The sequence below is a fragment of the Amblyomma mixtum genome, chromosome 5 (assembly GCF_055824585.1).
Source record: "Amblyomma mixtum isolate Tamu chromosome 5, ASM5582458v1, whole genome shotgun sequence".
In the NCBI taxonomy this organism is placed as follows: Eukaryota; Metazoa; Arthropoda; class Arachnida; order Ixodida; family Ixodidae; genus Amblyomma; species Amblyomma mixtum.
Genome location: NC_143016.1, coordinates 187,500,193 through 187,524,574, shown reverse-complemented (window position 1 = coordinate 187,524,574; position 24,382 = coordinate 187,500,193). Strand labels below are relative to the sequence as shown.

The 24,382-nt window shown below is 47.2% G+C and overlaps 2 long non-coding RNA genes across 2 annotated transcripts; both read left to right on the top strand.

Annotated features, from left to right (window-relative positions):
• Positions 1-647: 647 nt before the first annotated feature.
• LOC149345159 (uncharacterized) lies at positions 648-10,709 on the top strand. The gene is made up of 2 exons (XR_016283254.1): positions 648-4,307; positions 6,704-10,709. It is a non-coding gene; the product is annotated as an uncharacterized LOC149345159 (long non-coding RNA).
• Positions 10,710-20,340: 9,631 nt separating this feature from the next.
• On the top strand, positions 20,341-23,492 carry LOC149345158 (uncharacterized). Its single transcript, XR_016282820.1, has 2 exons — positions 20,341-20,594; positions 23,322-23,492. It is a non-coding gene; the product is annotated as an uncharacterized LOC149345158 (long non-coding RNA).
• Positions 23,493-24,382: the final 890 nt, after the last annotated feature.

Here is a 24,382-nt window from a genome sequence, read left to right as displayed (position 1 = left end):
TCGCGGGGCGGCATCGCGAAAAGTGACGTCAAGGCCTTTCCTGCTTTTCCTTTCTACTTGGTCGTCTGTTACAGTGCGCGCTTCGCTTATCGTGCTGTTTGAGAGCTGCCTTCAATGTAAACCTTGAATCGTTTGGACGACAGTATTTGCGACGGAATGAAGCGTGCTCAGCGGAAATGTGAGACTATACTGTGGCTCGAGTTTTGAACAGGGTGCCATTGCGCCTGAAAAACGAGGAAAGGTTCCGGGTAAACTCTCGGGTTATGGCAGCAGTGCGGCCATCCAAATTGTCAGCGACAGATCTTAAGCTCATGGCAGCTCGCGGCCTCCCCATTACGTCAAAATTGCTAACCACTCCAAGGAAACGACTGTCGTCCTCCGTGCTATCAGGTAGCTCGACCGGTGCGCGAGAGAGCCTGAAAGCATCTTCGTGCTTGCGTCTAGATTTATACGCGATTGTGTAATCAAATTCCCAGAGGCAGAGGCTCCACCTTGCTAGGCGGACTAATGGGTCCCGTAGACTGAGAGAGAGACTTGAATGAATACAGGAGAGGTCTACCTGGTTGTTAGCCTAGGATACTGTTCCAGGTAAGGGTGAAATAAAAGATAATAGGAAAAGAAGATGAGAAGAAGAAGGGTTAATTGGAGAGACATGGGAGAGGCCTTTGCCTTGCAGTGGGTGTAGTCAGGCTGATGATGATGATGATATAGGAGGCACAGACAAAAGTCGGCTTCCCGATTAGGAAGGAGTCCCGAACGAGGCCCTGGACGCGCCCATTACGGTAGCCGAGGTAAGGGCTGAAATAGTCAGACTCAAAACCAGATCGGCTCCTGGCCCAGACGGGATTACGAACACAATGTTAAGGAACCTCGACGACAACTCCATACAGGCCCTCACAGATTATATGCAGGAGTGCTGGGAGAAGAGCGAGATTCCCCCGCACTGGAAAACGGCCACCGTTGTCCTAATACCTAAGCCTGGGAAGCAGCCGCAGATAGGGAACCTCCGACTTATATCCCTCACATCGTGTGTAGGAAAACTAATGGAGCATGTCGTCCAGACCAGAATATCGAATTACATGGAAAAGAATAGGAAGTGGCCAGATGAGATGTATGGGTTCCGACCCCATCTCAGCACACAAGATGTCATGCTGCGACTAATACATGATATCATTGACTCCAGAACCAAGGATGCAAAGGTCATCCTAGGTCTCGATCTCAGAAAGACCTTTGATAACGTCAAACATGAGGCAATATTGAAAGGACGCAGCCACGCCGGAGGAGGCCACAAAACCTATCGCTACATAAGAGACTTCCTCACAGATAGAACTGCGAGCATAAGCTTCCAGGAGATTAAATCCGGGAAATAAAGCTGGGAAGCAAGGGAACTCCTCAAGGGTCGGTGCTATCACCCATTCTCTTTAACATGGCCATGAGAGAACTCCCGGGCGAACTTGAGAAAATTGGCAACCCAAACTTATGTGAAGAAGAAGATGGACCCCTTCGCTGGACGCCGATGAAGAAGAAGCGGTTGCGGGTTTGCCATCGCGCAGATCGTGTTGGTCTTGGTCGCCCTGCTCCATCGCCGACCTCGACGCCGTCCCCGACGACCTTCTTCTACATTTGGTGGAGGTGCTGCCTGGTCTCCTTGCCTCACGTATGCCAAGACGAGCTCGTATGGCTGAAGACGAACACCCACCGGCCGCACCGATGCCCCAGCCGGTTGTCTGCTCTGGCTCCTTACGCCAGCGCGACCCTGCCCACGAAACACAGAACGTCTTAGAAACGTCCTGGAACAGCTCGAAATGGCTTCACATGTCTTGCGCTAGAATGAAACGTCTCATATACGTCGACGGCAAGATGTCTTTTGGAAACTTCTTTAAGACATCCGTTCAAGACGTCCGCGCTTTCTGAAACGTCTAACTTAAGACTATGTTACGAAGACGGGCCAATACGTTCAGGGGATTGGCAGAAAGCTGCCACCATAGATTAAACATGATATAGATCATGGCAAGCGTTTTTAAGCTTCACGTTTTATTTCAAACCATGAATGAAACATGCAAGTGTGGCACATAAACTGTTAGATTTCAGTGCCCTACACCGATATTTTCACCTTTTTAAGAGCAGGCGCACCGGTGCAAAGTCCGCGCTTTGTGCTCAAACTCTGACAGCGCATTTTGTCATACGCAGTCCGAAATCACGTTTATCACAGTCCACATCGAGTACAACTAGCCCACCACTTGTAAAGCTGCACTAAAGTTACGCGAATCATGAAATTTGTTTCCTGTGGCGAACGCCTCTTCATTCGGCCTCGGCTGGCCACGAGCAAGGAATGTTGCCGTCGCGCCATCGCCGCTATCGCCGCTTCCTTCCATGCTGTCTTCGCCATGGTGGAGCAGTCTGCTCGCGGTACTCGCGGCTCGCGCGCATTCTTCCCTCGAAACGGCCGGTCTCGAAAGCGGCGCGCGCCTTCGCCTGCCTTCGCTGCCTTCGCGTCCTGAACGCCTCAGCTTGCTGCTTGGTGTCGCTCCGCTCGGTCGCGATACAGTCTACAGTGTACGTAAATTAACTGTTTCAAGCAAAATATAAACCTTTTTGCAAGTTGTAAATGCTTAGCGTCACATAAAAGTATGAGATGCAGTTTGCGATTATTTTTATGTTGTTCCTTTGTTTCTTTTGGATTTTTGGAATGTAGTACTTCGTCTGGCCGTTTGGCGTTGCGGTCGCTAGCGGTTCCTTGCTACGCGCGCGAAGTGGACGCTCCCAACGTTTTTCTGCCTCCTTTGTCTGGTGCTTGTGGGCGCTTCACACTGCTATTTGCAGTTTTCCCGCGATGCCTTTTACTACCAGGACTGCGCTGAAAGGTGCACCTCGTTTTCAGCAAAAGTAAGTCACCTTCCATTTCTCTCGTGTGTTGAAAGCGTCACCCTTACTGCGGCTAAGTTGCCAATGCGCCTCATTCAATCGTCGGCTGTGCGTCCCAACGTTCGTAGACAGTTTTGCGTCCCTCCTTTGGTTTGAAAATCGCAAAGCTCTCTCAGCCAGTGTTTTCATACCAAAGTGTAACGTTGGATGTTCGAAAACAGGGCGTTTCCTAGCGTTCGAGTTCTCGTTCAGTGGGTAGCGCCATGTTGCTCTTGCATCATCCTCTATGAGCTGCTTTCTTACGAAAGTCGTCCATAAATTGGAACCATAGAAAAATCAAGTGTCATCATTTGTGACATACCTTCAAAGCGACCACGCTTTGTTTAAACACGGGTAGGAAAGGCGCGAATTTCTTTGTACACATTGAATTGGGCTCGATTGCATCCCGGTAGGAATTTTATTGTTGCAAACCGCTCTGTTCTGTCCTTGCGAATGTTCGTATTCAACTTAATTTTATGACTACCAGTTACACTCGGGTTAAGAAGGCGTTGGTTATGATTATAATGGCGGAACAGAATGTGCAGTGCCCATTATCATGAAGTGATCATGAAACCCGTCGTGGTGGCTGTGTGGCTGTGCGTTCGTTTGCCGTTCGCAAGCTATCTGATGCCGACCGCGGCGGCCGCACGTCGTTAAAGTCAAAATACAAAGACGCCTGTGTGCTGTCTTAAGCAAGCGCACGTTAGAGAACGTCTATTCATCCAAATTAATCTGGAGCCCTCCACTATGGCGACCCTCGTTGCCCATATATCGCTTCTGGGCGTTAAACCCTGCAATTTAAAAGTAATCATGTGGCGGAAATTGTATTGGTTTCATGAAATTCAGCGACTGCATGCATAATATATTGTCGATGCCTTGTTTTGTTTCAGGTTCTCATGAAAATATGGAATAATACTTTGTCAGTTAACTGTGATTACCTGATTTCTGTTTATTTGAGCAGGGCTGCCCTGAGCTATTTCATTTGCTGTTTGCACTTGTATATGCCTTGTTGCTAAAGATTATGGAATTGTTGTGTTTTGCCCTAGGTGTGCAGTTGGTTGTGAACTTAGAGAAAAAATAATGGAGTAGAGGGAACCGTGAAAATCCAGATGCATTACTGCATAGACTTGTTGAACCTGTCAAGCGTTTGTTTCACTATGATTGATAGCTGCGACACTGAGGAAACCTACTCGGTGGTGCTGCTCTGCAAGTGTGCTGGCAGTTTGACAATGTAAGGAAGTAGCCCCTTGGCAGGCAGGCCTCCTTGAATTTTTTCGTAAGCCTTTGCAGTGTGCACAGCTGGTGTTGTCGATGAATTCACACTGTACATTTCTTTTTAGGTAGAAGTTGTTCAACAGTGGTTTCCAGAGAACCTCCTGGCCTGCTCAACTTCTAAAGTTTCGGTAAGCACTTTTCACAGCTGACAGGGTTTCCCCCTTCACTTCATGCTTTCTTGTACAGGTGCCGGCAGTTAGCAAAAATTTATTTCACGAATTCTGTTGTTTGCTTGACCGGACCTTTTGGTTTTGTTAGACCTGCTACAGTTTGCCAAATGAGCAAGGGCGTTAGCTAATTTCAAGGAAGGAATGGAAAAGAGAGAAGGCGGTAATTGCCCCCCCCCTCCCCCCCCGGGCCAGATTGAAAACTGTGCCTATGTGGACCTGTCTGAATGAATTCCTGCATGAGCACAGGTATGCATGCCAGCAGGTTATGGACACTGGAAACTTAACTTTACATTGTTTGAGTTTTTTAGACAGTAATAACTGGAATACTGAAGGGAAAATAGCAGTGTCATTATAATGGCTCAGCTAAGAGAAGGCAAATATGTAAGCCTTTCAGAAATAACAGTAATTTATAAAGCGAGGGCATTTCGAGTGATCTCATCCAAGTTTCAAAAGTAAAGCAAAATTCCTGTTATTTTATTCTTTCACTCTACTAACAGCAGCACGCATAAGAATCATAAATGGAACACAGTATACAGTGTTCCATGGTATGAGAAGTAGTGCAAAACGGGACAAGGGACAGAGAAAATTTCACGTGTTAACTTATCCCAGTGTCTGGCCACGATCGAGCCCTTATCCAAAAATTGGACACAACCACACTCCTTACAGTGCAAAACCAGATTACTGCCATCAAAACTTTTCAAGTTGATTTTGTGTTCACGAAGCCTCTCATTCAAGCAACGACCAGATTGACCAACATACCGCTTGCCACAGGAGAGTGGGATGTCAAACAATGCCTTCAGTACATTTCACAAATTTTTTCCTGTGATTAATGGTGCACTGCAGCTTTGGGGACGTTTATCGGCGGGCAAAGTTTTTTTGGATAGCGCACCTATTTTTTCAGGGGCTGAAAAACATTCGCTTTGTCCCAATTTTCTTGAGATTTTGGGTCTGGCAATGAATGTAGGGAATGACGACAATTCTGCCTTTCTTTCTTTCTGAAGGTACAGACGGTAGTTGATCTTCCTGGTGCTTCTTCAGTATGTCTTCAAGGACAAAAACACAGATATCAGCTGGGTAGCCTGCTTCACTGAACCTTGAGAGTTGTTCGTGACAGCTCTGGCTGATGAGGTGGGGGCATGACTTTTGCAGGGCATTTTTGAAACAAAATAATGACGTTTTACAAGTTTAGAATGTGCAGCAGTGTAGGGGAGTGCGGGCTGAAGATAGGTTATTTCAGTAACGACTGAAATAACCTACCTTCGCCTGCACACCCTTATACTTTTGAACATTCTAAACACGTAAAATGAGGCATTATTAATTTATGTTTGAAAAATTAACTGGAAAAGTCATGCCCCCACAATCAGCCAGAGCTTTCACGAACAACTCGTAAGGTTCAGTGAAGTAGGCTACCCAGCTGATATCTGTGTTTTTGTCCCTGAAGGCATACTGAAGAAGCGCCAGGAAGATCAACTGCCGTCTGTGCCTTCAGAAAGAAAGAAAGGCAGGATTGCCATCATTCCCTATATTCATTGCCTGTCCCACAATCTCAAGAAAATTGAGACGAAAGCGAATGTTCGCATGCTTTTTTCAGCCCCTGAAAAACTAAGTGCGCTATCCAAAAAAACTTTGCCCGCCGGTAAACATCCGCAAAAGCTGCAGGGCACCATAAATCACAGGAAAAAATTTGTGAAATGTACTGAAGGCATTGTTTGACATCGCACTCTCTTGTGGCAAGCGGTATGTTGGTCAATCTGGTGGTTGCTTGAATGAGAGGCTTCATGAACACAGAAACAACTTCAAAACTTTTACTGGCAGTAATCTGGTTTTGCGCTGTAAAGGGTGGGGTTGTGTGCCATTTTTGGATAAGTGCTCGATCATGGCCGCACACCGGAATCAGTGAACATATGAAATTATTGAAGTAGCATGTATCGCTGCTTTGGAAAATGAATGTGTCAGCGAACCATCTATGTCCCTGTCCGAAAGAGAACTGGCCTTCTTAAACAATCGCTGAGGTGTACGTGTCCGTAGTTCCTCGTTCACCTGATTTTCATTTTTTTTCCGGGCGCATGCATCTGTTTGCCCTCACGGTTTACGTTCGTCTTGGTCGCTTGGGCTCTGTCAGTCGGAAGTTAGCGCCTGTGTTGTGTGCGTCTTTCTCTGTCCCTTGTCCCATTTTGCGCTACCTCTCATACCATGGATCACCGTTACCGACTCGCCCAAGTTTCTACCCTTGTGAATGATATACAGTTATTAGTTGCTGGCTGTCTTGTGTATTTTTCGTCTGCTTACGTGCACTTGAGTGAGAAAAAAATATTGAGTGCTGGAAATTGACATTAATTTTTCTGTTCACCCAGTAACCATGGCCTTTTTTATGCCCGCTGTGGAATGCGACTGCAAACATCTGTGTTGGAGTCATCATGGGAGACGGCCTGGTGCCTACCATGTTGTAAGGAGATAGCGCCACCCAGCGGCGTTCGTGAGGAGAAGAAGACAAAGCACGAGGAGCGCGTGCGGAGGGGAACGCGGGGCTGGTCGAAGAGGATTACGTGGCAGAGAAGAGAAGAGCGCGGTGGACGACGGACGTGGACGAGTTCTGCTGGCTTCCCGAGTTCCGGGCTTGGGCCTTAGCCGCAGACGTCCGGGCCACCAGACCTGGACTTCCATCGTCGAGAGCCTCAACCACCAGGCTCAGGCGCTACTCTTCTCCGTCCATCCGTCAGCTGCTCCACACAGGCCGCTTCTGGCGCCTACGTGACTTTTCCGGGATACCAGACCTGGAAACCGTGCCGGGAGTCCACGGACGCCGACGCTGCGGTAGCGTTGCATCAGCATTGGAACGCCCAGAGACTCCCTGACTGCCCGACACCCAGCCAGTCCTCCCCGCACGTTGCTCGAACAAGAGACAAGTAGTGTGACTTTCCTCTTTGACTTTCTTTTTCCTGTATTTTTCGTAAGCATTTTGTTCTGTTCCCCCGTGTGTTTTTCCCGCGTGTTGTTGCGTTGCTCTCTTGTTCCTTTCCTTCTTTCTCGCTCATATTGAAATTGGTTTCCTTTCCGATAAAAGCCGCCTCGTTTATTGTTTGTACTTTTGTGTTTGTTTAAAATAAGACCTGCAATCTCACAGATCCTCACAAATTTGGCGTCCACGACAGGACGAGGTCGGTTATTATTTCTTTGCCTGTTGTGTTAATTTAGGAACAGTATGAGCGCGTCAGAATTGGTTGCCTTAGGCGAGCGCATGGGCTTGTGCGGCGCGGAGTTACGAGCGTGGGTGGAGGACGAGCTTCGTAAGGCACGGGAAGAGAGAGCCGCTGAGCGTGAAGCTGCGAAGCAGAAGCTTGAGTTAGAGGCACGGAATTTGGAGTTAGAGGCACGGAATTTAGAGACGGAGCGTGAAGCTGCGAAGCAAAATTGGATTTAGAGGCACGGAATTTAGAGACGGAGCGAGAGGCTGCGAAGGAACGCTTGGAGTTAGAGGCGCAGAACTTGCAGCTACAAATAAGGCTCAAGGAGGGTGGCGCAAATCCTCCGAGTGACCGTGGAGAGCGTAGCGTCTCATCGACCAGCTCCATTAACCCACACAGCCTCATACCACAGTTCAATGAAGCGCGGGATGACCTCGATGCCTACTTAAAGAGGTTTGAGCATGTGGCCACGGGGCAGGGTTGGCCAAAAGAAAAGTGGGCAACGGCGTTGAGCTTGTGCCTTGGCGGCGAGGCACTTAGGGTCTTCGGTCGGCTCTCGCCTGAGGATTCCGTGGATTATGACAAAGTGAAGCTTGCCTTGCTTCAGAGGTTTAGGCTCACCGCGGAAGGGTACCGAGAGAAGTTTCGCCAGAGCAAGCCCCAGGATGGAGAAACGGCCTCGCAATATGCTGCCAGGTTGTTTAGTTTCTTTGACCGTTGGGTCGAGATGCGGGGAGAAGGCCGCACTTTTGAGATGGTTCGCGAGATGGTCGTGAGCGAGCAATTTCTGAACAACTGTCATTCTCGTTTAGCCCTTTTCTTACGTGAGCGGGAGGGCAAGACAGTTTCCAAGCTGGCGGAGGCTGCCGATCATTTTCTCGAAGCACAGCGGCAAAATAACTTGTTGTTCTTTAAAGAGGAGGGTGAGCACACGATAGTTAAAGCCAAGGACGAGGTTTCACGTTCACAATCCCGCCTTCGGTGTTTTCTTTGTGACAAGACTGGGCACAAGGCGTCGGATTGTCGGACAAAGCCGAAGCAATTGTATTGCACCTGGCGCCGCGAGGTAGGACATGATGCCCAGTCATGCAAAGCTAAGAGACCAGGAGATCGTGAGGAGTCCTCCTGTTGCATGACACCTCGATATTCACATCCCGATAACCCTGCAGTGGTAACGCGCGTAGAGGGCCAGTTGGGGGAGATGGTCTGTCCTTCCAACCCGGTGGAAACTGCTATGCCCGTGGCGCACGGTGAGGTGTTCGGCCAGCCTTGTTCGGTATTACGGGATACGGGCAGCACCGGCATTGTTGTGCTTGAGTCCCTTGTACCGGCAGCGGCACTTACAGGGAAGCAGGCTACATTATTCTTGGCCAATGGGACCCGTGTAGAAGTTCCGGAAGCGGAGGTGGTGATTTCCTCACCGTACTTTTCGGGTAAGGCCTTCGCGCGGTGCTTGTCTACACCCCTATACGACATCATAATAGGCAATGTCCCTGGCGCTAAACCTCCATTCCCGGTTGACCCGCCAGTTCTAACTGATCAGGCAGTTTCCCTTGCCATGACGGGTGCGGTCGATGTTCCTTCTCTTACGGTGACAGCAAAGGTTTCAGAGAATAGTAAAAGTCCCACTCTGAACACACTCCACTTGTCACGGCCGGAGTTTCGCCTCAAACAGGAAGAAGACCCGACCTTAGAGGTGTGTCGCAGGAAGTTGGGGCAAATATTTCGTGGCAAGGGACAGACCGCCCACTTTTTTGATACAGATGAAGGTGTTCTCTTCCGGACATACCAAGTGTGTCCCGGCCGAGTCGTTGAGCAAGCGGTGGTACCGAAGGGCTTACGCACGCAAGTCCTTAAGTTGGCGCATAAGAGTGCATTATCCGGCCATCAAGGAATACGGAAAACAATAGCAAGGGTGCTCAGTGAGTTTTACTGGCCCGGTGTACAGGCTGACATTAAGAGTTATGTCAGATCGTGTGCTAAGTGTCAACCGACTGTGTCAAAGGAAAGGGAGAACAAAGTAAATGACGCCGTTGTTCCATCGGTGCCAGCAGACAACGGCCGGCACAGAGTGTATAACATCGTAGGACGGGGATATTTAAAACCATAGTGGAGACCGAGGTCGGTTTGGAGAAACCGGTTTCACAAAGGAAAACGGAAGTACTAGTTGAAAGAGTTCTCGCGACGGTGAAGTGGTTTGTTGTGAAGAATAGAATACGGAAGAATGTAGCCCACACCTGTTCTTGTTGGCATTGTCTGTGTTTGTTCATGTTTGTTTTTGGGTGTCGGCTGCTTACTTTTGATGCTTTCCGTGTTTCTTCGCCCTCTATGGACGCTTCACGTTGACTTTCCATGTGCTCTCTGTGCTGTGTGTGCGAATGTCTGTGAACGCTTCGAACATTGACGACCGTCGTATTGTGTGTGGTGTGTAGTGTGCGCGCTGTGGTGCGGTGTTCTGTGTTGCGATCGTCGAACACGTCTGGTGTCGCTCTCCTGAAGTTGAGTTCTTTCCCTTGGAAAAAACTTCCGAAGAGGGGGCCTTCACGAACGCCTCCCAGCGGCGTTCGTGAGGAGAAGAAGACAAAGCACGAGGAGCGCGCGCGGAGGGGAACGCGGGGCTGGTCGAAGAGGATTACGTGGCAGAGAAGAGAAGAGCCCGGTGGACGACGGACGTGGACGAGTTCTGCTGGCTTCCCGAGTTCCGGGCTTGGGCCTTAGCCGCAGACGTCCGGGCCACCAGACCTGGACTTCCATCGTCGAGAGCCTCAACCACCAGGCTCAGGCGCTACTCTTCTCCGTCCATCCGTCAGCTGCTCCACACAGGCCGCTTCTGGCGCCTACGTGACTTTTCCGGGATACCAGACCTGGGAACCGTGCTGGGAGCCCACAGACGCCGACGCTGCGGTAGCGTTGCATCAGCATTGGAACGCCCAGAGACTCCCTGACTGCCCGACACCCAGCCAGTCCTCCCCGCACGTTGCTCGAACAAGAGACAAGTAGTGTGACTTTCCTCTTTGACTTTCTTTTTCCTGTATTTTTCGTAAGCATTTTGTTCTGTTCCCCCGTGTGTTTTTCCCGTGTGTTGTTGCGTTGCTCTCTTGTTCCTTTCCTTTTTTCTCGCTCATATTGAAATTGGTTTCCTTTCCGATAAAAGCCGCCTCGTTTATTGTTTGTACTTTTGTGTTTGTTTAAAATAAGACCTGCAATCTCACAGATCCTCACACATGTATATGGCAGACAGCTGTCAACTGTTCCTGCCATGTGGCACTTTTTGTTCTCTTGAGGTATTTGTCATGTGTTTTGATTCAACGTGTCACTTTTTTTTAATCCTAATAAGCAGGTATGTATTACTGAGGCAATAAAATGTTTGATTCTTGGATTGAAGCCATTTCTTGCTTTTTTTTTTGCGCTCAGAACAGATCCTGCATTAAGAACCAACTACATTGGCTCTTTATTTTTCTTTAGTCTGATTTTTACTTGTAGTTCTACTATGAATGAATTTAAGTAACCCAGTTTGCCTGCCCAAAGCTTTCATCTTTCAGTAAGCATTGTAAGACTCAGATTTGCACAATTTACTTATATTTACGCAGCAGCCAAAGTTAAAGGTGCTTTACGAAGAGCTCATCTTGATGTGTCACGAGCAATAAGAGCTGTTTAACAGAAGGTACAGATCTCTTGCACGCTTGGGAGGACAAATGTGTATTGAGGGTGTATGAGAAAACTTGTTGCTGTGCTCTCTTGTCCTTCTTGCCTCGCATTTGGCCAGTTGTCTACAGATTAAAGGAGTGTTTGCATTTAGCAGAAGTCTGGCTACCAGGCAGTCAATACATGAAATGGTGCAGCAGTTTCTTTTGCACTCTTGATATGCTAAATTTTCTTGCAAAAGAAACTGCTGCATTATCCATGAATTAATTGCCTGGTACCTAGACTTCTGCTGAAGAAAATATACTTTTAGTCTGCAGACAAGCCAAATGTCAGACAAGAGGGGCAAGAGACAGCAAAGCAACAAGTTTTCGCACACCCTTAATGCACATTTTGTCTCCCAAGCATGGAAGGTGTTTGTACTTTCTCATTTCTTATTGCTTGTGAGGCGTCAAGGACGGGCTCTTCGTAAAGCGCCTTTCATTGAACAGCATTACAGTAGCCCCGATACAAAACACCTAAAATACATCTATATACAGCTAGGTAAGACCTCTATTAGCCAACTACTAGCATCGGATACCACAGCTACAGAAGAGCTAAAACACTTCTTTACAGCTAAACAAGGTATCAGCTAGAAGTCTACAAGATGTCAACAGACACAGACAACAGCAACAGACAAGCAGCACGGTTTATTTACAATTCATATAACCGCACATCTATCACTGCACTTCTTAATCAAAGTGGTTTGCTTCCAGTCTCTCACAGAAATCGCATCTGTCGTCTAAAATTTTTATTTCAGTTAATCAAAGGTCAGTACAATATTGACACATCCAATATTATATCGTTCTCCTCAGGGTACAACACAAGACAACGCCATGATTTTACAGTAACACCATTAAACGCACGAATTAACACCTTTAAGTACTCCTTTTTCCCCAGAACGATTACAGACTGGAATAATCTAACTAATGATGCAGTAACCCAAACTTCACTAAAAAGGTTTGAAAGCCACCTTTAACTTTTTTATAATGTCGTACCGCTACATTTCTTTGTTTCGTTTGTACTTTTTGAAATTGTGTTCTTGATCTTAAATTGTTGATCAATTGTTCTTGTATTCTTTGCTTGTTCCTGAGGTCGTTTTTGTTGTTTCCAGAATTTATGTATTGTGTGCCCACCCTGCGAAGGTCTTGTAAAAGATCGCAGTATCAATAAATAAATAAAATAAACACCTCTTCTAGCCGACAGATAGCGTTGCATTAGCCTAGGCTACAGGAGGTCTTCAAGACTTTGGACGGCTATATAAAATCTTGGCTATGCTTGTATAAGACGTCAAAACATCTTGGTGTAGATGACTTATAGATTTCTACAAGCACTTTTTGTGTTTCGTGGGTGCGCTCTTTAGCGGCACCGACGGCACAGACTGCGATGACTGGTACGAGCGAGTGAGTTCCTACAATAAGTGGGACGACGTCACTAAGTTAACAAATGTCATCTTTTATTTGACCGGAGTTGCCAACTTGTGGTATCGTAACCACGAAGCCGATATCACGACGTGGGATACATTCAAGGCTAACCTTATCACCGTGTTTGGTCGTCCCGCTGTACGCAAGCTCTGCGCCGAACAACGCCTGCACGATCGATCACAGCGGCTCGGCGAAACATTCACAAGTTATATTGAAGATGTGGTCCATCTCTGCAGTCGCGTCAACGCACAGATGTCCGAAAAAGACAAGGTCAAGCACATCCTGAAGGGCATCCAACATGACGCCTTTCAAATGTTAACGTCCCGGGATCTCACTACTGTTGCTCAAGTTGTCAACCTTTGCCAGAGCTACGATGAGTTGCGCAAGCAGCGCCTCATCACTCCACCACCTTCCGGGCCCGTGGAACCACTTTCTGGTCTCTCCTCTACATCTGGGAGCTCCACGCTGCTGCAGCAGCTCAAAGACTTCATCTGGGAGGAAGTTGCTCGCCAGATATCTTTACTTGCGAGGAACTGCGAGCTGTCCCAAAATTTGGCGCCCCTTCGACAGGTCATTGCCGACCGCGTGGCAGAGGCCCTTCCTTCTGTCGCTCCCCAGTAAAAAAAAACCATTGGAACCAATTGGACATTCCCATTGCTTCCAATTGGATTTCCCAATTGGAACCAATTGGTTCCAGTTGTGTTTTTAGCCCCCGACAAATTGGACCCATTAGGCCAGGCAGTTATTTGACCCAGAAAATATTCACAAAATATGCTACGTTCATTGAGAAAGGTAGCAAAATGTTTGAATAATATGCTCTAGGATCTTGGATGAATATTTCTACAACTTAACATATTAAAATGTGCAAAAGGAAAACTGGTATATGAGGACTGCAAGGAGACACTGTGCCTAGTACCAATCAACATTTTTCTACGGAATTGAAATTAACATGCTTTTATGGAAATCAAAGCAAACAGACACACATGCATCACACACAAGCAACACTGCACATTCAGGCACTAGTAGCATACATTAGCTCAATATGTACATCCAGAGAACACACTTCTGCTCCAACTTATATACCCAACTTATTAGGCTCTCATGCTGGGGCCGGTGGCGCTTGCCCACTGAGCGCAGATATTTAATTTAATTTCAGCTCCAGTGGTGGTATAGGTGATGAGTACAATTTATTAGGCTAAGCTGCTGATAGTTCTTATTGTAAGTACAATATTAGTTCTACCTTTTTCGTCAAACATGCAAACATTCATTGGATAAATTGGGTGCAGTTCGGCAGACCAATTGCATGCGATCGGTAAGACCAATTGGGCTCACCAATTGGAAACCCAAATGGTCCAATTGGATAGTCCATTTGGACCATCCAATTGGAACACCATTCCAATTGGAACCAATTGGAAACCCAAATGGTTCAATTGGTTAGTCCATTTGGACCATCCAATTGGAACACCATTGCAATTGGAACCAATTGGGAACTGAACTCGTCCAATTGGAACCAATTGGAACCCATCGGAAATCCAATTGGTTCCAATGGTTTTTTTTTACTGGGTCCACCAGCTCCCATGCCTCAGCCCGCACCAGCCGTTGAGCCCCTCGCATACGCCGACGTCCCTGCCGCTTCACCAATGACGCCCGCTCCTGTCGCACCGCTGACGTACGCTGCCGTCGCTGCCCGACCACGTCCAGCTAGCTACCCTTTGGTCTACGCTACGCCTCCAGGACGTGTACAGGAATTTCTTCCGGCGCCACAGCCTTTTATTCCACCTCCTCCGCAGCGCCGCAATCCATGGCGAACAAGTGACAACCGACCCATCTGTTATTCCTGTGGGTTTGCTGGCCATGTTGCCCGGTACTGCAGAAATCGCACTCACGACGATTTTGTACCGCGCCGAATGTCAGCATCCTGGCAGCCGCCCCGAAATCAGTACGCAGCCGCCGATCCTTCTGCAAGTTCCGTCGCGAATGACCGTGGCTCCTTTTCTCCTCGCCGCTCAACCTCGCCGCGTCGCCGCTCCTTTTCTCCTCTGCGACGGCATCCCAATCTTGCGCAAGAGGAAAATTGATTGCCGCAGTTCCTGAGGCGAGAACTGCGCAACGAGCGAACTGTCAAAGGCCTCACGTATCTCCCGCGAATCTGCTTGAAGTTTATGTTGAGGGCGTTATAGTACTGGCTCTGGTCGACACCGGCGCTGCTGTTTCTGCCATGGCTGTAAGTCTTTGCCGTTCATTGCGCAAAGTAACGACACGTATTTCAGGATTCTCACTTTGCACGGCAAGTGCTCAGCCTGTCAACCCTATAGCGGTGTGCACAGCACGAGTCGTCATTCAGGAAGCTGTGTACGCTATAGAGTTCGTCGTTTTGCCTTCCTGCTCTCATGATCTTATCTTGGGCTGGGATTTTCTGTCGCGCAATAATGCGGTGATCAACTGTGCACGTGCCGAACTGGAGTTTTTTGCGCTTGACGTATCGTTTCCGAATGTTCCTTCTCCGAAAGTCGTCGTTGCCGAAGATATTGACCTCCCTGCGTGCTCTTTCGTTCTTGTGCCCACCGCTTGTGATTTTCCCCGCAGTACCGATGTCCTTTTCACACCCTCGCCCATCTTTCTAAACCGCAAAAGTCTTCCCCTGCCTTATGCCGTACTTTCTATATCAGCTGGCCTCACCGCACTCTGGATTTCTAATCCGTTCTCCTTTCCCGTCTCCCTGCGTCGTGGCGAATGCCTCGGCACCGTACAGCTCATTGATTCCATTCTCACCGCTGACGCAACCACCGCTTCGCAGCCTGGTGACTTGGCAGCACTCACACCACCTGTTCTTGCGCCGGACCAGTCGTCTCCTGACGTTTTCCTCCGCTCCATCGACGCCAATCTTCCTGGTCCTCAAAGCACTGAACTTCTCGCACTGCTTCATCAGTTCCGTTCTTCATTCGACTTTCATCAGCCTGCTTTGAGCCGCACATCAACTGTCGCCCACCACATTGACACTGGTTCTCATGCTCCTCTACGTCAGCGCCCCTATCGTGTCTCTGCCACCGAGCGCCGAGTTATTGAAGCCCAAGTTGACACTATGCTTCAGAATGACGTGATCGAGCCTTCTAACAGTCCGTGGGCCTCTCCTGTAGTCCTGGTGAGGAAGAAAGACGGTTTTATTCGCTTCTGCGTTGACTACCATCGCCTAAATAAAATCACGCGGAAAGATGTGTACCCTCTACCGCGTAGAGATGATGCATTGGACTGTTTACTAGGCGCTGAACTCTTTTCTTCGCTCGATTTACGCTCCGGTTACTGGCAGGTACCCATGGCTGCGGAAGATCGCCCTAAAACCGCATTTGTCACCCCCGATGGCCTCTTTGAATTTACCGCCATGCCTTTCGGTCTGTGTAATGCTCCTGCTACATTCGAGCGTATGATGGACACTATTCTGCGGGGCCTGAAGTGGAAGACGTGCCTGTGTTACCTTGACGACATCGTGGTGTTCTCGCCGGACTTTGAGACCCACCTCTCTCGCCTGAAGCAGGTCTTGACATGTCTTGCGAATGCCGGTCTGCAGCTCAACTTGAAGAAGTGTCGTTTCGCTGCTCGTGAGCTGACTATTTTAAGCCACGTTGTGTCCAAGGAGGGTATCCGCCCTGATCCCGCCAAACTTCGAGCTGTGACTGCCTTCCCGAAACCTACTACCTTTAAGCAACTCAGGAGCTTCTTGGGCTTGTGCTCATACTTTCGGCGTTTTATACGGAACTTTGCTTCCATTGCCGCCCCGCTGACTCAGCTCCTTGGCCATAACTCAGACTTTTGCCTGCGGTCACCAGCATGCGACGCCGCCTACACCTTGCGCCGCCTCCTCACAGCTCCGCCCATCCTGCGCCATTTTGACCCCAGGCGCCCACCGAAGTGCACGCAGACGCCAGTGGTGTCGGCCTCGGCGCTGTGCTTGCTCAGCGCCCCTCTGGATTCGGCGAATACGTGGTCGGTTATGCCAGCCGTACTCTCTCGAAAGCCGAAACTAACTACTCAGTAACGGAAAAGGAGTGCTTGGCCGTTGTCTGGGCACTCACAAAGTTTCGACCTTACCTTTACGGCCGTCCTTTTGATGTAGTCACTGACCATCATGCCCTCTGCTGGCTTTCATCGCTCAAAGATCCCTCCGGCCGGTTGGCACGATGGGCTCTTCGTCTCCAAGAATATAATATACGTGCCGTTTACCGATCTGGTCGCAAGCATACAGACGCCGACGCTTTGTCTCGCTCGCCGCTTCCAGCCGACCTTGCCAGCCTCTCTGCCTTGGACCCCGTGGCGTTTACGCTCGACATCAGTGACATGCCCGCCGAACAACGAAAGGACCCATGGGTCGCCTCTCTTATTGACTACCTCTCCGACCATTCGCAAGTTACCCCTTCACGCGCCGTTCGCCGCCAAGCTTCCCACTACGAGATTCGGAATCACCTCCTTTACCGGCGCAACTACAATTCAACTGGACGGAAATGGCTCCTCGTGATCCCGCGCCATCGACGGACCGAAGTATGTACAGCTTTCCACGCCGATCCGCAGTGCGGTCACTCCGGAGTTTTCAAGACGTACACTCGAATCCGTCTTCGCTACTATTGGCGCGGTATGTACAACTCGGTTCTTCGGTACGTCCGATCGTGCCTGGCTTGCCAACGCCGCAAACCTGCCTCTCACCGTTCGGCTGGTGAGTTACAGCCTCTCATATGTCCGCTTAGATCCTTCGACCGCATTGGCATTGACTTCTACGGCCCTCTTCCGTACACAGCTGCCGGCAATCGCTGGGTCATTGTCGCGGTCGACCATCTGACGAGATATGCCGAAACCGCCGCGCTCCCAGCTGCAACAGCTCGTGATGTGGCCAGTTTCTTATTGACGCACTTCATTCTCCGTCACGGTGCTCCTCGCGAATTGCTCAGCGACAGAGGCCGTGCTTTCTTATCTGACGTCGATCAACCCTTATAAAAATGGTCTATAGACTTTCTATAGACTTTTTATAGACTCTATAGCCATCCTATAGACTTTTCCTTTTGTCTATAGACAGTCTATAGAAAATCTATGGACTAAAGTCTATAGCTACTTCAATTTCCTTTTGTCTATAGAGGGTCTATAGACTCTCTATAGACTAAGGTCTATAGCCGCCTCAATTTCCTTTCGTCTATAGACTGTCTATAGACCCTCTATAGACTAAGGTCTATAGCTGCCTCAATTTCCTTTCGTCTATAGACTGTCTATAGACTCTCTATAGACTAAGGTCTATAGCTGCCTGAATTTCCTTTTGTCTATAGACTGTCTATAGACACTTCATAGACTAAAGTCTATAGCTGGCTCAAATTTCCTTTTGTCTATAGACTGTCTATAGACATTTTATAGACTAAAGTCTATAGCTGGCTCAATTTCCTTTTGTCTATAGACAGTCTATAGACTCTCTATAGACTGAAGTCTATAACTACCTCTATTTCCTTTCGTCTATAGACGGTCTATAGACTCGCTATAGCCTAAGGTCTATAGCCACCTCAATTTCCTTTTGTCTATAGACTGTCTATAGACTAAAGTCTATAATTGCTTCAATTTCCTTTCGTCTATAGACGGTCTATAGACTCGCTATAGACTAAGGTCTAAAGCTGCCTCAATTTCCTTTTGTCTATAGACTGTCTATAGACTAAAGTCTATGACTGCTTCAGTTTCCTTTCGTCTATAGACGGTCTATAGACTCTCTATAGACTAAGGTCTACAGCTGCCTCAATTTTCTTTTGTCTATAGACTCTCTATAGACTAAAGTCTATAACTGCTTCAATTTCCTTTCGTCTATAGACGGTCTATAGACTATGGTCTACAGCTGCCACAATATCCTTTCGTCTATAGACGGTCTTAGACTCTCTATAGACCAAGGTCTATAGCTGCCTCAATTTCTTTTCGTCTATAGACGGTCTATAGACTCTCTATAGACCACGGTCTATAGCTGCTTCAATTTACTTTCGTCTATAGACGGTCTATAGACTCTCTATAGACTACGGTCTATAGCTGCTTCAATTTCCTTTTGTCTATAGACGGTATATAGACTCTCTATAGACTACAGTCTACAACTACCTCAATTTCCTTTCGTCTATAGACTGTACACTATAGATAGTCTACTGCCTATAGACCAGTCTATAACAATCGTAATTTTATCTAACAATGTTCGATACACTGACTTTCGACTAAATCCAGAACAATGTCAATTTCTTTTGGCACTGCATGTTGAGGGGACCTGCATCTAGTGACCGCAACTATGTCGGGAGTTCCGCACTTCCTTCGCTATTACGGAAATTTATTTATTTATTTATTACAGATACCTGCAGCGCCCGAAGGCATTATTGCGGGGGGGGGGACACAATAACTTCTCCTCATTTGGCCGAAAGTACACATATAACAGAAATACAATCACACAACTAATAGATGAGGAAAAGCATACACTGAAGGAAGACAACCACGCTCCAAAAATAAAATAACACTAATAAAATGAAAAAGACACGCGCAATACAACTGCGCGCCACGTCATACATCAGATAAGAATGCGCGGAATTGACCTTCCGAGCAGCACTCAGTGACGCCGGCTGGTAGCCTGTTCCACTCATTGATCGTCCGTGGAAAAAATGAGGTTTTGTAAACATCTGTGCTCTGTGCGACACTTAATCTCTCGGATCTTCCACTGATGATCAACTCGTCTAGGAAAAAAGTGAGGTTGAAGCAGATACCGGTCTTTGTCAATGCTCAGCTTTCCAAAATAGATGCGATGTATGATTTGTAATCTCAAATGTTTCCTACGGTTAGCTAAAGATCCCCAGCCAAGGTAGTTTTTAAGAGACGTGACACTAGTTGAGAAGCTGTAATTAATGGACACAAATCTCGCAGCATTATTTTGGACGCGCTCGAGCATATCACATAAGTAAGCAAGCTGGGGGTCCCGTACAGGGCAGGCAAAGTATTGCGTAATGCCATTACAACACCCTCCTGCATATTGTTTTCAGGAGCATTCACAAGCTCCTTTTCGTTATACCGTGATTTGTATTGTCAATACAATTAGATATTTAATGCTAACAAGTAAGCCGAGGAAAGGCAGCCGTTCTTGAAGTAAGGGCGCCCGCAAACTGTACTACATCGCACGAATACGCTGTCCCTTAAAGGAATCGCTCTACACAATTCCATTCCATCTTTCGATCGTTACTGTCCAACACGCTGAAATCAGAAACATTTCATCAACGGTTCTACATTTCTCTTAAAAACATCCTGAAAATAAAGGGGGAAATACGGGTGTGAGAATTCAAGGAAGCACCCATCCCTTAGAAACATCTTACATTAATCTCAAAGAGCCTGGTCCTCTGTGCGATTAACATCTGCCATTTCTACCTTTGCAGTTTGTATTCACGTGAATAAGTGCTGCGACGCAACAATCACAAAGCCAGTATTTTTTCGTTCCTACCCTTGCACCTGTTTCTTCGGAGCCGATGACACGCTGATGTGGCGCATATCAGTTTTCTAAACACGAACACACGCAAAAAAGACGTTATGCTATGCAACCTTATAATTATTATTTGAGAATCGCACCACATACTATTCGGTGGGAGATGCGGCACGTATACCGACAAGAAGTTAGATTTCGGTTCTGTTTTTCCGAAAACAATAAGATTTTTAGAGGGTAAGCGAAGAATTTAAGCTTATAAACCAATTGCCTTCTGTGGTCTTGGATATCAGATCAAGCTGCACACGGCAAGAGTGCGAGCGGTAAAGATACGACCGTGAAATGGGTTTCTGTTTCACGTTATACCCATTTTACCGCGAGACGGCGGAAAATCATTCGGGCTGCAAACAACCCTGTGCGTGGCTGCATCAATGGCTTTGGCGTGTATTTCGCGGATTACGTTTTCTTCAAAATCCAGCTTCATCGTCTGCTTACGGTAAGTCTACACGTTTATATTTTATTCATTTGGTCTCCTAAACCACTCTAAGCAGAGCTATGTGTGCAGAACAGATTATGTGCGCAGTTACAAACGTTCTATCTTCGTTTCTAAGGCGGAAGCCATCGGGTTCTCGACTGATGCCGCTTATCTCTGTCCCGCTGTCTTTACTAACGCGCGGAAAGGCAGTCTGTGCGATGCCCTTGATGATAAGCCGCTCCTCGCGAGCTGTCTACTAGATTTTTCGTGTTTCAAGGTAGATGCGCGGCCAGAAATGTCGTTTAGCCTGTGAATGACGGCCGAAATGGAACTGTGTGTTAGCGCCGTGTGAGCTCAATTTACTTTGCACCTCCGAAAACGTACTTACATACACTCTCGTTCAGTGGTGGATTACATTTATTTTCTTATTTTTGTGTTATCGCCTGTCTGGACCATGGAGTGCTGTTCTTTTTAAGGTGTGCATTGCTTGCTACGTATGGACGCTCGCTCGGTGCGCGTCGTGGACGCCGACGTTTCAGCAAAGGTGTCTTGTAACGCTATATAGTGGAGCGCGAGACGTTTGTCAAAGTTGTATTCAAGCGGCGCTGGAGAAATGCTTGTAGTGTGATGGGTGAATAAAATTCGTTGCCGGCGCGAATGGCCGGCGTGCTCAAATACCGCGAAGAACCCACGAGCTCCATCCCATCTCCCCTTCGTTGCGCACGTATGGATTCGTCCGTGTCTGTCATCAGAGCCGTTGGCCGCCGCCGCTGGCTTGCGGGCACTTCATTTTGAAAGCTGGGTAAAGGTCGGCTCGACAAGAGGTGGCTTACATTTCGTTCCGAGTGGTTCGTTCATGAATCCCGCTCACGCGTGCACAGATTTCTAGAATACCATTTGCGCGAGAGGCAAAGTATGTGTTTCTGATTTCAGACTGCTACGTTACGAAAGCGCCGATGTGACTCGCCGCTTATTTGAGCCTAAAATTGAATTAAGCTCTCGTGTTATTATAGCTGCGCCTGTTGAAGGCGTTAATTGTTTCATTGAAATACTTCCTACTTTGAGCACGTTCAATGCTTTCGCTGATTTTTCTAGCAGCGTTGGGTTAGGCTGCCTCCATGCAAGAAACACCTCTTTACTGCGCTGTTGGAGCTGCACTTGAAGGAAAAACTAAGTGAATTTCAGACGGTATTTTATCGTGACAGTAATTTGCTGTCTCAACCTCGCGACTGCTTTTGAAACGGCGCAGCTGCAGCCTCTGTGTGCTGTATTAGTTTTCTGAATAATGAGCGCGGCATGGAAGCGCTGCAACCCGCTTGTTTCTAAGAGCGCAGATGTACGAGTATGCTGTTCCGTCTTTGTGCTTCAAGTTGTAGGCGCAAATCTGTGGTGAACTGGTTGCTTCTGCCTGCTGGTGTTGTATAGCTTGTGCCCGTTTGAGTATCGGCTTACGTACAATCGGCCAAATCTTTAACTGACTTAGGTGTTGCATCGCTAAATGCACCTTGTAAAAAGGTGCCTTGTGGCTACACTGCTGGCATATTTATGTTGTAATTTGACGCGTGAGATGGCATTTCATACTTTCTTTTTGTTAATATAATGTTTGAGTGGAGTACCTGCATGTTTAGATCAAAGTTATCAGAAATATTCATCGTCTGCCGCTACGAAGAGCCGAAACAAGCGGAATACGCAGCAATGGTTCTGGTGGCGCATTTGCACTAATCTGGGTAAACGAGTTGTTCGCCATGAAAGGAGTGGTACTTTACCCAGAGGATATGAGGCCATATGGGCCAGAACCATAGCTGCGCATGCCGCTTGTTTCAGCTGTTCGTAGTGGCAGACGAATGTTTGATAACGTTGATGTAAACACGCAAGTACTGCACTCAAACATTATATGAACAAAAAGGAACCACGAAATGACATTTGACTCGTTAAATTACAGCAGGAATATGCCAGCAGTGTAGCCGAAAGGCACCTATTTTACAAGGTGCAATTAGCGATGCAACACCCGAGCCAGTTAAAAATTTGGCCGGGTGTACCAGGCTTAATTCACGCAAGGTATTCTGAAGCGCTTCTTCTATAGCGGTTATAAGAATAAATGCTGCAATATTCTTCTTTTTGGATCCCTCTGTGAGGTGCAATGAATCTGTATTGCATGGAGATGGCATTTTTAACAGCTCCTTGCGAGTCAATGCAGATATGTGGCACAATTGTTCGAAGTCTTCTGTTACAAATAGTGTAAAAGGATTGCCATAAAGAGATCAGTATTGGCTGTAACAGTATTGCCATACAGAAATCAATATCAGTACTGGATTCAGAGTAGAGTGCTCCAGGGATTAGGGGTCTTTGTTACAATGTTTTATGACGACACTTATAATCTGTCGTGTATTTACTGAAATGATTGAGCCGGCGTGATAGCTCAGTGGCTATCATGTTCGTATGGCGAACTGAAAGATGCAAATTCGATTCCGGCCTAGGCGGTCGCATTTTAATAGAGGCAAAATGCTAAAGGCCTGTGTACTCTGCATAGGTGACCGAAATTATTCCCCAGCCTTTCACTTCAGCGTCTCGTAGCCTGTGTCGCCTTGGGTCTTTGAACCCCATAAAACCAAACCAAAAGATCAAGATTGCCTTTCTAGAATGGCAGAGCCAGGATATGCCTTGCATTGTAAAGCACATGTGTAGAGATGGAATGGGAATTTTTTTTTCAGTTCCTCTCATATTATTTTTTTCCTTTGTGCTGTACAGGTGAACATGCCCGGATGATTTACTGCAGACAACAGGCCACAAGAATGCTTCTGAGGAAACTAGCCGGACTGTTACTTTCAACTTTTATGTTACTGTGGTGCATTCTTATGGTGCATGTATTGCATATTCCCAGCCTGGATAGCTTGGAAATAAACTAAATTTGTAAGTATATTGATTGTTTCATGTGTGAACTCTGTCTGGTGACCTTTTTCAATGATTGTGGACAGTCTATAGGCAGTCTATAGATAATGGTCTACTAATAGTTTAGTAGACAGAGGTCTATAGACTGTCTATAGACAAAGGTCTATAACACTGCCAGGACACACACCTATGGAATGTCTATAGACAGTCTATAGACTTATGTCTACTGGACCAGTAGACTTTTGTCTGTAGACTGTCTATAGACAGTAATCTACAGGAAGTCTATGGCCATAAGTCTATAGGTCGTCTATAGTCCGTCTATAGACAAATGTCTATAGACGGTCTATAGACAGCTCTATAGGAAATGTATGACCATAAGTCTATAGATCGTCTATAGACTGTCTATAGACCTGTGTCTATAGACTTCCTATAGACCTGTAGACCTTCAGTAGACATTTGTCTATAGACTGTCTATAGACAAAAGTCTACTAAAAGTGTATGGCCATAAATCTATAGACTGTCTATAGACCAGTCTAAAGGATTTGTCTATAGACAGTCTATAGACTTCATAGACTAAAGTCTATAGACAGTCTATGGACTGTCTATAGAAATTTTTATAAGGGAAGCCCTGCTCGTTCAGTGCAAAGTCATTCACCGCACTTGCACCGCCTACCATCCGCAAACAAACGGTCTTACTGAACGATTTAATCGCACCCTCGGTGACATGTTCGCGAAGTACGTAGGACCCGATCACACCGACTGGGACATTGTGCTGCCTTATGTCACCTATGCATACAACACTGCTACGCAATCCAGCACGGGTTTGTCTCCGTTCTTTTTGCTTTACGGTCGGCATCCATCTGCTCCCCTTGATACAGTGCTTCCCTACAAACCTGATGCCTCTGAATGTACCACCGTTA